At 40.5% G+C, this 14,731-nt stretch overlaps 1 pseudogene; it reads left to right on the forward strand.

The window, feature by feature from the left end:
* Positions 1-13,118: 13,118 nt before the first annotated feature.
* On the forward strand, positions 13,119-14,030 carry LOC103744726 (annotated as a pseudogene).
* Positions 14,031-14,731: the final 701 nt, after the last annotated feature.

Consider the following 14,731-nt stretch of genomic DNA (forward strand, 5'->3'; position numbering starts at 1 on the left):
TATGATTCATAAGTTTGGTCTTTTTATGGTGTCACATAATTCTTGCATATTCCATTCTTGTAATTTCTTAAATTTTTCATAATCTTTGTTCGAGTGGTCTAGTTTGTCCTCTTTATCTTCCAGTCTTGATACTCTGTTTTCCATTTCATTCATCATATTGGTGAGGCTTTCTCCTGTCGTTTATAATTGGCTTACTGTGTGTTTCACTTCCTTCTGCATTTCAGCCTGAGTATTCATCAATATTTCTAATTCTTTTCTGAATTCATTCAGAAGTTTATCCTTATCTTCCTTCAGTTCTTTGATTTCTTTGTTTGTGTGTTCTTTAAATGCACTGAATTCTTTTATCATGTTTATAATCGTTCTTTTGATATCCATGTCCTGCATTATCTCTAGGTGGTTCTCACTGTACTCCTCTAGAGGACTAATGGTGTTTGTGGGGCTATGTTATTTTGTTTTTCATGTTATTATTTTTTCCCTGTGATTTTGACATGTGAATTTCTTTTGTAGTTTCTGATTTTTGTGTTAGACTCAAGCCTTCAAGTTTAGGTCTGATTCTTTTTGTGAACTTTATGTGTCTTTGTGGTTTACTTTTTGTGCATGAAAAGTTGGTTCCTCTAAACTTCCGATTCTCTCTTTTGATTTTATATTGGAGTGATCAGATTGCTTTTGTCTTCAGGAGTTCCCACAGAGGCCCAAGTCAGATGAGGACCAGATATTCTAGGGCTTTCTCCTAAGGTCTGGATCCCTCCAGGAAAGATTTTGGACTCAGGAATTCGGGGGTTGGACTGGCCTGGGAGCTGGGACCAGGAAAGATGCTGGTCTAGGATAGCTGGTGGCGATGCCACCCAGAGATGCAAAGGAAGATGAGAGTGAGAATTGTCCCCAAAGACTCCTGGAGACTGCACTGAGTAGCCAGGTTGGTATGGATGCAAAGGTTCAGGAAGAGGAAACATCAGCCCTGGTGTCCAGGAAAGAAGCTGGTGTGTTGTGCAGACCTGGGGAGGCAGAGGGAGTTGAGGGCAAGGCCAAGCCCAGAGTACCCCAGCACCCCTGAGGACCTGAGAAGGAACTGAGTTGCTCTGGATGCACAGGATCAGGAAGCAGTGGTGGTTCCCAGTTGTCTGGGGCACCAAGACAAGGAATGGGACAGGATCCAGGCTAGGAGAGATCAGTGGGCGAGATAAGAGGGTGAATGAGGCTGGGGGAATCAAGGCATTTCCCTGGAGAGAGAGGCCTGTGGGTCCTAAGTTGGTACTTTTGTCATTCCTCTTTTGTGAACATGCACTCTGTGTATTAGCAAATGTTCTTTAAAGAAACAGAGATCATAAAACTGATACATGTCACAAAAAGAGAGTTATTTGATTGGCTTACACTCTGTGGGCTGGCTAGTTAAACAATGACTGATGGGATGCAGGAGAGGCCGTGGACCTGGTAGCTGTTAAGTCCATGAGGCTGGTGGTTTAGCAGTCTCAATCTGTCACCAAAGACCTGATAGATTAATAGAGAGCTCCTAATCTTCAGTCCATGTGGAAGACCCAGAAGCTGTGTTCTGATGGAAGAGAAGGATATCACCAGCAATACTAGCAACACATCTATAGAACAGTGCACACACCAACAGGAAACAAGTCAGGCAAGCAAGCCAGCAAGCAAGCAGCATAAATTTCCCCTGAACTTATGGTTAACGTGGTTACTGAAGAATGGTGCCACTCAGTCTGGGGGAAGGTCTTTCCACTTCAGTTAATCCTTCCTGAAAGTGCCCTTATAGAGATGCCCTTATTCAGTCAACTTGACAACCATGATGAACCATGATTTCTGTTGTTGTGACAAAATGCTCTTATTTTCTTACACTTCCAAGTCACAGGCCAATACTGAAGAAAGTCACAGAAGGAACTCAAGAAATAACTTCAAATTGAAACCATAGAGGAATGTTGCCTGCTGCCTCACTCCTGGCTCATGTTTAACTTAGCTCTCTTATACAGCTCAGGAGCACCTGCCTATAGTTGGTGCCACCCACAGTGGGCTGGCCCTACATCTATTAATAACAAGACAATCCCCCACAGACATGCCTATAGGCCAGTTTGATTTTGGAATCTCTCAAATGATAGTCCCATCTCAGCTGACTCTAGACTGTGGCAGGTTAACACTTAAAGCCAGCTTGGACACATATCCTCCCTTTGTCAACTTGACATTTAACTTTATCTCTTTATGTCATAGTAAGTTTACAAATGAAGATAATAACACGATTATAATTCCATTTAATATATTTACCCCACATTCAGCCAAACTGCCATTCTTCTCCCAGAGCAAATAGCAAATTCCCTGAGGACTTAGTCTTTGTGTATCCCATAACTTAGATATTATAATATAGATTTAATAACACTTAAGTAATGATACTGCTTCAATCAATGTTGTGTTATGTGGTAAAGAAATAGAAGAAATAAAACAAAATTTTGCTTAATATATGTGCATATGCACATTCTGAACAAATAAAGCTGAAACAGTTATAGCAATAACAATCCTTGCTTCTGTAACTGCTGAAGAAGCCTTAGGTGACATTTCCTTTCCTACATTACCCATTCTATATTCCTTCCACACTCAGTAAGCACCTGAGCACGTCTTGGTTTACTGTGTCCCCTAGTTGAGGCAGCCCTAATGGCTTCCATTTGGTCTTTAGGCCATAATATCTCCTTTTCTACAAGTCATGGAATCAATGGGATTCTGTTAATTTCTAAGTACATCTAACCCACTTATGATTTATGACTGGGGATATATCCATGGCATGAGTTTAAGGACCCATTGGACCCACTATGAGTTGGAATATGGATGAAACACTATTGATCACCTGACTTCCATAAGCCCTCACTTGTTGGAGGGCTACAGTGCTTTTGGGAGTCTCCTAGAATCAATGTAAGTTCAGAGCAAATGTCTAGTAGACTCTGAAAATTACAAGTATTTCTTTTCCCTCAGTGTATAGTTTTACTAGCACAAATTCATAGGGCTCCTTGGGGAAGGATATGGGAAAAATTAATAGCAAAATTTTCAGTATTGTAGCAACATGCTTTCTCAAAGCCTAGCATCCCCTTCATTTAAAAGTCTTTGACTCGAGTCTAAAAGATGATCGTGAGGCCCTGATTTTCTGTTGCTATGATTAAAGGTAGACTTTCAATAATTTGGCCTGGAACTAATCTACTTATATGAATTGAGTGAGCATTTATTTTTATTTTTTAAATCTATTTTATTAATTCTTTGAGAATTTCATTCATTGCATTATTCCTTTCTTTTATAATTTTTAATTGAATTTTTGTGAATTTCATGCAATATATTTTGATCATATTTAGATTCTCTTCCATAACTTTAAACTTTACCCTCCTTACTAACCACCAAATTTCTGATATATACATATATGCCTATAGAGTCAGAGTCAAGTTTGTGTCTCCAGATGCTTTTGTGTGTGGGCTTACCCACCAGCCTGATCAGCTTACTGAGTCTCACCCTTAAACATAAGTAAATCTCTCCCCACTGGTTGCCAACCGTTCCTCTGGTAGGTTTGGGCTTTTACTCACTTCCCTACATCTATACTGGAATGTTGCCTGGCTTGAGCTTATGTGGGACTTGTCCAATGCTGTCATCATCGCTGTGAGCTCATATGAGTCACTAACCAGTTGTCTGGAAAACTCTGTTTCCTTGTCGTCATCTACCACCTCTGGCTCTTACAATCTTTCTGTCCTCTCTTCTGTAACGATCCTTGAGCCTTGGTGCCGGGGGTTTGAACCTGCGACCCCCAGTGAGGTGAGGATTGGAGATGAGTAAGCATGCCATTCACCAGCCCATGCCGCCCTCATTACCTGGGGATACTCAGATGCAGTGGGAAGTCTTAGTCAGGCAGAGACTCATTTTATTGCAGGTGATACAAAGCATATAATGGTACCTGGAACTCCCCCCTTCCCCCCTTAGGGTGTATCTTAAGGATGGTCACATGCTGATCATGCACTCCTCAGCAGTGTGGAAGCATTCTTCAGACTTTCAAAGCAAGCCAGGTCACACCCCCAGTAACTTCCTTTCGGACCTATGCAAGGTGGGGCTTTTAGGTCCCCACATATGCCCCTTTTTATTTTTATTTTAAGGCCTGACTGACTTTATTTCATGGGTTACCCACCTCATAGGCGGCTCCCTGAGGAGAGAGGGCTATCCCCTTCCTCTAATCTTATGCATTTTTGCCTGTCTTAGGTTGTGTCACCGCTGATCAAGCCTTGCCCGTCATTGGATCATGCCCCTGGCTATGTGCATGTCCTGTCTTAGGAGTCCTTGTCATGGGACATCTTACCCATCTTTGGCTAAAAATGCATCATGATTGAGGGCAGCTGCGTGGGTAATGCCAGCCTGTGACAGTCTTAGTCTCTACCTAACTTGGTTAGCCAAGCGTGGGCAACTGGAGGGGGTCCTGGGGGAGTCCTTAATCATGAGGAGGTGGGCCGTGGCAATTCCAAGGGTCCTCTGTCACCAAATTATCTGGTAAAGACACTTAAAGATAAGCATTATCAAGACATACAAAGCAAGTCATGGCGTAAGACAAGTTGAAATACTTCTGAGACCATGTACCTTTTAGCCAATCAGCCAGTTGTCAAAGAGGCTGACTGGCAATGAAGCCAAGGAACTGACTCCTTTACCTCAGATGGACACAAATAAAGGGAGGAATTTTGTCTCATGAAGTATTGTTCATGGACCGTCATGCTAGTCAGTCGGATCCTGGCCTACCCACTTAAGGTTTTTCACAGGCACCCATATGGGGTTTGAATCTCCTGTAGGGTAGACACACCCAAAGCCTTGACCCATGTTTAGCAATGGATCTGGTCCTTTCCATTGCCTAGTGATGGGATCCTTCCATCTTACCCATACCTTAGGTCTCTGCTCCTGTCATCCCCAATGCTTCTGAAACCAGGATTCCAACTGATTGTTTTGAAAATTAAGAACATTAATAGTGAATAAGGCCATGCCCAACTGTTGGTGGAGGCTTATTCCCCACCCCCTTTTTGTTTTTGCAATTGAATTATTTGAGGCAATCCCAACGTAGCAAAGCACTGGAGAAAATGAGACTGAGCATGTTTAGACTTCTCTCCTGTATGAGTGGTAGCTCAACAGGCATGTGAGAATGTGTCAATGGACATGAAAATGTACTTAAGCTTTTCAAAAGGAGCATAGTGTGTAATATCCGTTTGCCATAAGGAATTAGGCTTGAGTCCCCTGGGGTTTACCCCTAGCTGTTGCAGAGGCAGTACCTGTAAGCCATCTTGTCTGCCTCTGCATTACCTTGGGATAAAATCCCAGGCAATCCTTGGTGCCCCCTAAGATGCTATAAGAAGATTGGGTCTTTTCTCTCTCTAAGGAGGATAGGAGTCTGAATACTGTCAGAAAACAATGGCCCTGAGTTCCTTGAATTGAGCTGCTTTTCGGTTTTTCCATCTGTCCCAGTCAGTGAAAACATTGTAGGCTTTTACTAAGGGCTCCCTCAGCCTGGGATTTGGCGAGTACTGCCACTGGAGGGGCTGTAGCACTCAGGGCGGGGTGTTTTCCTGGCCACCCAAGGAACTGAAGGGGTGGGGCCCCCCCCTGAGCCACCTTCCCCTGGGCCTTTTTACCTGTCCTGGAGATGGTCAGGGCACACAAAGGTGGTTTTGTGGGTTTTGTTTTTTTTTTTAATGTGCCCAGCAGCCATGGCCAACTTCGCTGGCTGGGGGGAGCGGTCTCCGCCTGGCTTTCCCATGAGCCCCTGAGTCGCGCCAGTTGCTGGCTGGGGGGCAGCCCCCCCCAGGGTGTATCTTAAGGATGGTCATGCGCTGATCATGCACTCCTCAGCAGTAGCAGTTTGGAAGTATTCTTCAGACTTTCAAAGCAAGCCAGGCCACCCCCCAGTAACTTCCTTTCAGACCTATGCAAGGTGGGGCTTTTAGGTCCCCACACCTTGGGAAGCAGAAGTTTGATACAGTTGTCCTATTCAGAGATAATCACTCTGAAGCCTCCTATTCCCTGTACACTGACCAGTTGTGGCTGTCTGTGTTAATCACATCTGCTGCATAAGGACGATTTTTGCTGAGAGTTGAGAGATGCATTGATTAAAGCAGGCCTGGGAAAGTTCCCAGGACTGGGTCCACAAGAGTCCTTACAGAGCAGAGATGGCAAGTGAAAGGAAGTGTGGGAAAGCGAGCACACCAGGGTGACTCACACATTTTATTATTTAGATCATATCCTCTCCCCCAACTCCTTCCAGTGCCACACCCACTTCTGCCTATGTGACTTCCTGTCTTTGGTTTTCTTTTAAAAAACCATTGAGTCAAATTTGTGCTATCCATATACTTTAAAAAATATACTTTTAAAACAGTGTCTGTCTTTCACCCCAGCTGTCCTGGAACTTGCTATAGTGACTAAGTTGGTCTTGAACTCACAGAGATCCACTTACCCATGACTCCTGAGAGCTGGGATTAAAGGAATGCACCACCATACCTCCCATATACTCTTTGAGTGTGTGGCCATTCACTGTAGTATGGTCAACCTACCAGGGGCCACCTTCTTAAAAATCCCAACTCTCCAGGAGCTATCAACTGCCAGTATCTCCTCAGCTAGTCCTGAAACTTACTCACCTCCTCTCTCCATGGGGAGGTTTTTCTCTGGGTTGTCCCACAGTTCATGTGTGCAAACTGCTCTGTTGAATCTGGAAAACACCATTTCACTGTAGTCATCCATGACCTCTGGTTCTTAGCAATCTTTCAACCCTCTCTTCCATGATAATACCTGGGTGTTGGAAGTAGGGGTGATATAGCTATTTCATTTAGGTCTGAGCATTCTACACTCTCTTATTCTCTGAACCTTGAACAGCTGTGAGTCTCTGTGTTAATCACAACCTACTACAAAAAGAAGCTTCACTGATGTGGTTTGAGAGATACATTAATCTGTGTATAGCAGTAAGTTACTTATAGCAGTAAGGAAGTAAGTCTATTTAATACTACATAGAGTTAGCAGAATAATAGTAGGTTCACCCCTAGGGCCTATGGCATGTCTATCCATAGGTTCTTGACCCTGATGGTGGTGTCAGGTACAGGTTATATCTTGTGGAGTGGATCTTGAATCCAGTCAGAAACCAGTTTGTGACTCTCATAATTCATGCCATTATTACAATAGTAGTCATATCTTACCATGCTGGTCATTATGGTAGCTTGCAGAGCTCATAGCTGGAAAATATTGATGACTAGTTCTCTCCTCCAGTAGCATGCATACCACCTTCCAGTACTGTGGAAGCTGGCTAATAGGGATAAGGCTTTGAGTTCAGTACATGAGTTCAGAATTGCATTGAAAGAAGGAAATTAAGGAAGAGACCATAAGATGATTCTTTAACTCACTAATATGAGGGATGAATATTGAGAAAATGGTCATCCTACTAATGTGGTCTACAGAGTCAATGCAATTCCTATCAAAATTCCAATGTAATTTTTCTAAGAAATTGAAATTTAAAAAAATTCATATGGAAATATAAAAGAGCTGGGGTAGCCCACATAATCCTGAACAATAAAAAAATAAAACCTGATTGCAAATTTAAGTACAAGTTCTAGTAACCAAAATAGCATGGTATTGCATATAACCTGACACAGTGACAAATGGAATAGAATTGAGGATCTATACATAAGCCCACACTCCTACAGCCAGCTGATTTTTGACAATGAAGTAAAAAATACAAACTGGAGAAAAGACATCATCATCTACAAATTGTGTGCTCAACTGGGTAGCTACATGGAGAAGATTGAAAGTAGATAGTTATCACTTACTGTGCACAATACTCAACTCCAAACGGATAAAAAAATCTCTTCATGACATCTGATAAGCTGAATCTGGTAGAGGAGAAAGTAGGGAACATGCTCGAGCTTCCAGGAAGATGGAAGGACTCTCCAAACAGGACTCCAAGGTACAAGCAATTAAAACCAACAATTAACAAATGTGACGATACATACAGGAAAGGATATCATCATTAAAGGTAAGAGACAGCCCATAGAATGGTAAAAATTATTTTTATCAGTTATACATCTGATTTAGTATGTAGAATATACAAATAAATAACAAAAGCTTAAACACTAAGAAACAAACAACTCAATTAAAAATTGGGACTTGACCCATGAGGTAATCTTTCTTCCCCCAAGAGTCATAAACTATCTAACAAAACTCTAGTGTCAGGCAAGGGAAATCTCCTATTGAGTTGTTGGTTGGAGGCGTCTAAAGGACGCCTGAAACAATATAGGCTGTTACTATAGCCCTTGAGTGCCTCTCAGGACTTGAAGGTAAAATATAATTGTCCACTTCAGATATAGGACTTGGAGGATTTGAGTTTGAACTAACCTATAAACGTCTTCCCAGGGACTAGCACTCATAATATTGGGAGGTACTGTGCAAGCTGCCAGGGGAGAAATCAATCAATATTGCTACTCAGCTGTAAAGCCTGCAAACCACATCAATGACTGGCTTGGCAAGATATCTCTAATGGTGCAATACAGGAATCGGGGGGTCATGGGTGAGTTGGATGGGGGAGAGAAAAGGGTGGAAATTATGTATGTGAAGTACTCATGTATGAAATTCTCAAAAAAAAATTTTTAAAAATTGCTTCATATGAGTAACTGAGCAGCTTTCCTGAAAACAGCACGCAGAAGTTCCATGCAAGCTCAAACCAGTCAACAGTCCAGCATAGACATGGGGAAGTATATAAGAAACTACAGCCTAACATAAAGAACTTTTAGCAAGGGTGGGTTGCTAACAGGAGGATCTCTCCAGTGGATAGATTCACACCAAAGGACATTTGGGGACACAGATGTCTCTATAGACCATATATATATATATTACAAATATCTCTATAGACCATATATGAGAGAGAGAGAGAGAAAGAGAGAGAACATTAAGGGGAGGGAAATCTAAACACCACCAAATTTATTAATTTATTATATGAAAATTGCAAAAAAAATTCAATAAAAAGATAATGCACAAGTCCTGTGCAAACTCCAAGCAGACAAAGCCCTAGTAGAGACACAAGGAATTGGGAAAGAAACCCAATTCAGTGTCTTTCGGGATTGGGACCCAGTGGATAGATCCACACTGAAGGACACTGGAAGACATGGATCATGCTTTAGAGGCCATGTTATATATGTAAGAGAATTCATCAAATTGGGCAAGGGGCAGTGGGGGGAGGTACAGAGATGGGGGAGAATCTGTCATCAAACTATATTGTATGAAAACCACAAAAATTCAATAAAATTGCAAAATGGGGCATAGAACTAGACAGAACTCTCAAAAGACTAAGTACATTTGCATGAGAAATACTTTTAAAACTGTTCAACATCCTTCGCCATCAGGAAAATGGAAATAAAATCAAATTGAGATTTTTGTCTTACCCCAGTCAAAATGGCTGAGTTAAAATAAAATAAAATGATGTCAAACAAAAGCAAGTATCAAATGATGGTGTGGATGTGGAGAAGGAAAACAATTATTTGATGTCTGTGAGAATGTAAAGTTGTACAGTCACTATGAAAATTAGTATGGTGATACATCCAAAAGCTAGAAATGAGTACACTAGATGATGCAGATACACCATTCCTGGGCTCTGTATCCTACTACAGAAATACTTGTTTATCCATGGTCATTGGTGCTTTATTCACAATAGCCAGAAAACTGCTGGCATGCCTATCAATTGATGGAAAGACGGTGAAAATAGAGTAAAGGTGGACAATGGAATGTTAGTCATATATAGAGAAAAATTTAATTATGGCAGTCACAGGCAAAATGGATCTGGACATAATCATTCTGAGCTAAGTAGTTGCGACCTAGAAAGATGGATGCTGCGTACTGTATGTAATGTGAGGACAACAGATTTGAATCATTAGATATGTTGTTTAAATTGGAGTACCCACAGAAATCAGAAAACTAGTAAGGGGCAATCAGGGGTGGTTTTTTAAAACACTGTTGGAATGCAAGTGGTATGAAGTGTGTAAAGGATGTCATATGAAACTAAGCTGGCTTTGGATTCTCCAAGTATATGCATTTCTGGAGATTGAAACCAGGGCCTTATAGATGCTAGGCAAACTTACCACATGAGCTACATAAGCAGACAAGTGTAAGGGCATGCTGTCCTTAAGAGTGACTAAGGACTAATTATTTCCAACAGAGGTTATGACTGTTTATCCTAGAATACATAGCAAAGCAGCTAATGGGATGCTTATCTATGGCAAGGACAGACCCAGGAATGGACCCCATCCCATGGTCAGTTTAGGATCCAACACCATTTCAAATTAGAGGAGAAAGGGCTTTTTAAAGCACCACCAGGGAAGTTATTTCTGCCTGCTCAAAAGAATGAAACTTGAATCCTATCTCTGGCCCTGGATGGAGAAATGACAGTCTGATCTGCCCCAAAGATTAGAAAGTTGCATACTATTGGCCTTTCTCTTAAAAGATAATCCAAATTTCAATTAGCTGGGCAGGAGACTACCATCTTGGGAAGGCTGATTCTCTCAATGATGGGACTTTGGGTTTAGATCTCACTGGTTTACTCAGTAAATCTGAATGGATTTATATTTGAACATTTGTATCTGATATGCTCAATTTTCATTCTTTGTCTATATCCTGCTGGCATTCTGACAATTGCCATGAACCTCCCTACAGCTTTGTTAGCCTTCAAATCCCCAAGGTCCATTTTCCATTGCATCACAAATTAGTTGAGTATTTCAAAGTGTAAGGGTCCCTCTGTGAGAAGAGATATTTAAGAACAAATGTGGGACAACCAGCTATTGTCTATTTCTAAAAAGAAGGTGATGTTTGTGAAGGAGAGCATTGGTGAATTGTCACAGAGGTAAAGTTCTTACTATCCTTCATATTTATGAAGAATGAAAGAAGACATGCAAACACATGTACTCTTCAGGTGTTACAAAGAATTATAGCAAATGTAGACATACTGATGTGATGGCTGAATTCAATAATGCATCCTCAATAGTATAGCTCTATTGCCTTCTGATATTTAGATTTGTCTATTAAAATGTGAATTGCCATGGTAATGTTACACATAATAATAAAATTAACTATATTGACAAAAATAGGCAAAGGGATGAACTAATGATCAATACAAAATGCTAGGTTGAGTACTGAAGAGACAGTCTTCACTAGTATGATTTTGCAGAAGACAAGCTCTCACCTGGTCCACACCACCTGGGTCAGTAGGTTCTACCTTTACAAGTGATGCTGGTGAACACCACTCTGAGGCTTTGACATTTGGCTGAAGATAAATGTATATAATTTTTTATTTTGTACTCTCAGATTTGCATATTAAATATGACAAGGGATTTACTTCAAAGGTAGAGAATGAGAAGCTGTATCACATACTTACTTCTTAGGAGTCAAAGTCCATTTTCTGTTTGTGTGTATTTATACACTATATATCGATTGTTTCCCTCTACTAGGCTCTCTCCCCTAGTGCTTTCTACCCTGTCTCCCTCCCAAACTCATGTTCTCATTTTCATTGTTACTAATAACCCCAATCTGGTTAGTGCTGCCCATAGGCACATAGGCATGTGGCCATCTAATATGTAGATTTTGAGTTTTGTCTTTTCTCAGGATAGAATGTACTTGTACATATGTTTCTGTATGTACACATGTGATGTAATGTGGTTCTTTTATAATTCTCAGTTTCGACACATGGAACTCTGTGCCATTAGTTAATCTATAATCTACTATGTCTGGCATAGATGATAGATAAGTGGATAGATATAGACGATCTTTTGATATTTTATTTATTTTAACAATATTTTATTTATTATTTTTATGTGCATGAGTATGTCACCTGCATGTGTGCTAAGGGCACCTGTGTTGTGCAATGCCCATGGAGGTGAGAAGAGGAAGTTGGATTCCCTTGAAAGTGGAGTTGCAAACAGTTGTTAGCCTCCATGTGGGTGCTGGGAATTGAACCTGGGTCCTCTTTAAGACTAGCCAGTGCTCTTAAACACTGTGCCATCTCTCCAGCCCCTCTTTCGATATTATAAAAGAGGTGTTATTGCTAATCTTTCAATTGACTTCTCAGTTTGAGACTTTTATTTTTTTACGTTTTTCCTCTTCCACCTTGCCTCTCCTTTAAGTTGACAACAATGAAGCTCTTTCCCTAAAAGCTATACTTCATTTTCAATGACACTATTCAAAAAATAGTGAGCAATTAAAACCACGTAAAACAGTGTTCTTAATCAGATTGTAGTATTTTGCCCAATATATGAAACTTTGACTCTTAAAATTTCTATCTTAGCCACAGATGATCTGAGACATGCACCAACAGGATTATTTGTATATTTTATATTCAATAATATCATGATGCCAAATAAAGTCTAAAACTCAAAAATAGAAATTCAAAGAACTGGATAAAATAAGGCACATGTGAGGATTCTATGGACCCTTTTCATAACATAAACTGTCATGTTCATCCCTATGTCTGATTGGTTTTTGCATCTAGACTAGGTTCATGGTTTCAATTTCTATAAACTAAACATGATATCCTCGGGAAGTGTAGAATTTGTTTATCAAGTTTAAGTCACCAATCCTAAGGAATAATTGATGTGTAATTAACATATATATGTATATATATCAATTAACATAAACTTCAAAAGTTTTGATAAAAAATAATATGTGAAAGCATTATGGTTTGGTTAAGATATAAAATATTTCTGCCAACCTTTCTTGCTAACAGACTTCAGCTCTTCAAAAAAATAAAGAGACCGGAAGTGCTCAAGACCTGGGCTTAAGTTGTTTCCTTAGTAGAAAAATTCTTCTCTTTCGTGGAAATGAGGAACAAATACAGGGCAATGGCATTCTGTTATCTCACAAGAGAGTCAAACTGAAGCACAGGACCAGAAGAAAAACAGAGGGTATGGCTCAAGAGCAAGGTGCTGGCAGTTATGAAACACAGATAAACAGAAGACAGAAGAAACACTTAGGTTATGGAAAGAAATGGTCTAATGCACATGTGGCATCCATGCTGCTAGTTTGGGAAGAGCTGTGTCCAGGTGGAGGAGGTGGAAATAAGCACTACATTTCTCAATGTTCTGTAGGGGCAGGAGATGCAGACTGAAAACACAACAGTTGTGAAGGAATTCATCCTCCTGGGACTGACCCAGTCTCATGACATTCAGCTCCTTGTCTTAGTTCTGATCTTAGTTTTCTACCTCATCATCTTCCCTGGAATTGTTCTCATTATCTTCACTATCAGATCAGACCCTGGACTCACAGCCCTGTTTTATTTCTTTCTTGGAAATTTGGCCTGCCTGAATGCATCCTACTCCTTCATTGTGGCTCCCAGGATGTTGGTGGATTTTTCTCTCTGTAAGATAATCTCCTACAAAGCCTGTATCACTCAGCTGTTTTTCTTGTACTTCCTAGGGGGAGGAGAAGGCCTGCTTCTTGTTGTGATGGCCTTTGACCACTATGTTGCCATCTGCTGGCCTTTATACTATTCAACTGTCATGAGTCCTATGGCCTGCTATATGATGCTGTTGGCTCTGTGGTTTAGAGGCTTTGTCCACTCCATTATTCAGGTGGTCCTCATCCTTTGTTTGCCATTCTGTGGTCCAAACCACCTGGATAACTTCTGCTGTGATGTCCCATATGTCATCAAGCTAGCCTGTGCAGACACTTCTGCTCCTGGTAGTTTTCAACAGTGGCCTTCTCACCCTCCTCTGCTTCCTGGGGCTATTGTCCTCCTAGGTGGTTATATTGTGCCATGTTCATGAGTCAGTTTCTGAAGGGAAGAACAAAACCATATCCACATGCACCACTCATCTTGTTATATTTCTTATGTTTGGACCTTCAATTTTCATCTATACTCATCCATTCAGGGCCTTGCCAGCTGACCACGTGGTTTCATTCTTCCACACTGTAAGATTTCCATTGATGAACCTGTGATTTATACTCTTCAAAACCAGGAAGTAAAAACATCCATGAAAAAGTTACTTAGTTGGCACATAGTTTGTTAATAGTTTTTCTAATAAGAAGTCAAGGAGGCAGAATTCTGACTGGAGCTCATTTATTTATTTATCAAATTCTCTTCTTCCCAGAGTACATCTCGATTTGTCAAGTTTTATTGCAATGGGAGGGAGTTATCGCAGCAAGGTAAGCACAAAGTTGGTATGCTTAATGACTACAAAGAAAACACCAGACTTTTTGAAGTACAATGAATGAGTGTTATATAATTGTAGGGCTTAAATTTTGTGTGATCCATGACTAAAATCACTGAATTGTTTTAAAGAGATTCATCATTATAGTTTAACCATAGTAAGAAAAAGAACAACCAATCTCTAGTTCTTTCTTCTATATAATAAAACATCATTATGAAGATTCTGTGCATAGATGAACACACTGTGTTTAATGGACTGATAGGTTGCAAAGCGTCAAGTCCCAAACAGGGCTTTCAGCTACTTCTTGATCTCCTTGCCTGTTGGGGTCTCAATATCACACTAAAACATAAACAATTGGTTCTGATGTGGTTTTTCTCTTCTGTCCATCACTGGACATGATACACAGATGTTTGGATCCTGTGTGATTTAATTCTTGATTTGGCTGTAGTTAAATGTCCTTTTCATTCTCTAGGCCATGGTAGAAGCCCCTTAATTACATTTCATAAAAAGATGAATTTTTTCCAAAGTCCTTATTAACAGAAATTATTTCTTCAGTATCA

Source organism: Nannospalax galili, unplaced genomic scaffold, assembly GCF_000622305.1.
Source record: "Nannospalax galili isolate Female #2095 unplaced genomic scaffold, S.galili_v1.0 scaffold1423, whole genome shotgun sequence".
Taxonomy (NCBI): Eukaryota; Metazoa; Chordata; class Mammalia; order Rodentia; family Spalacidae; genus Nannospalax; species Nannospalax galili.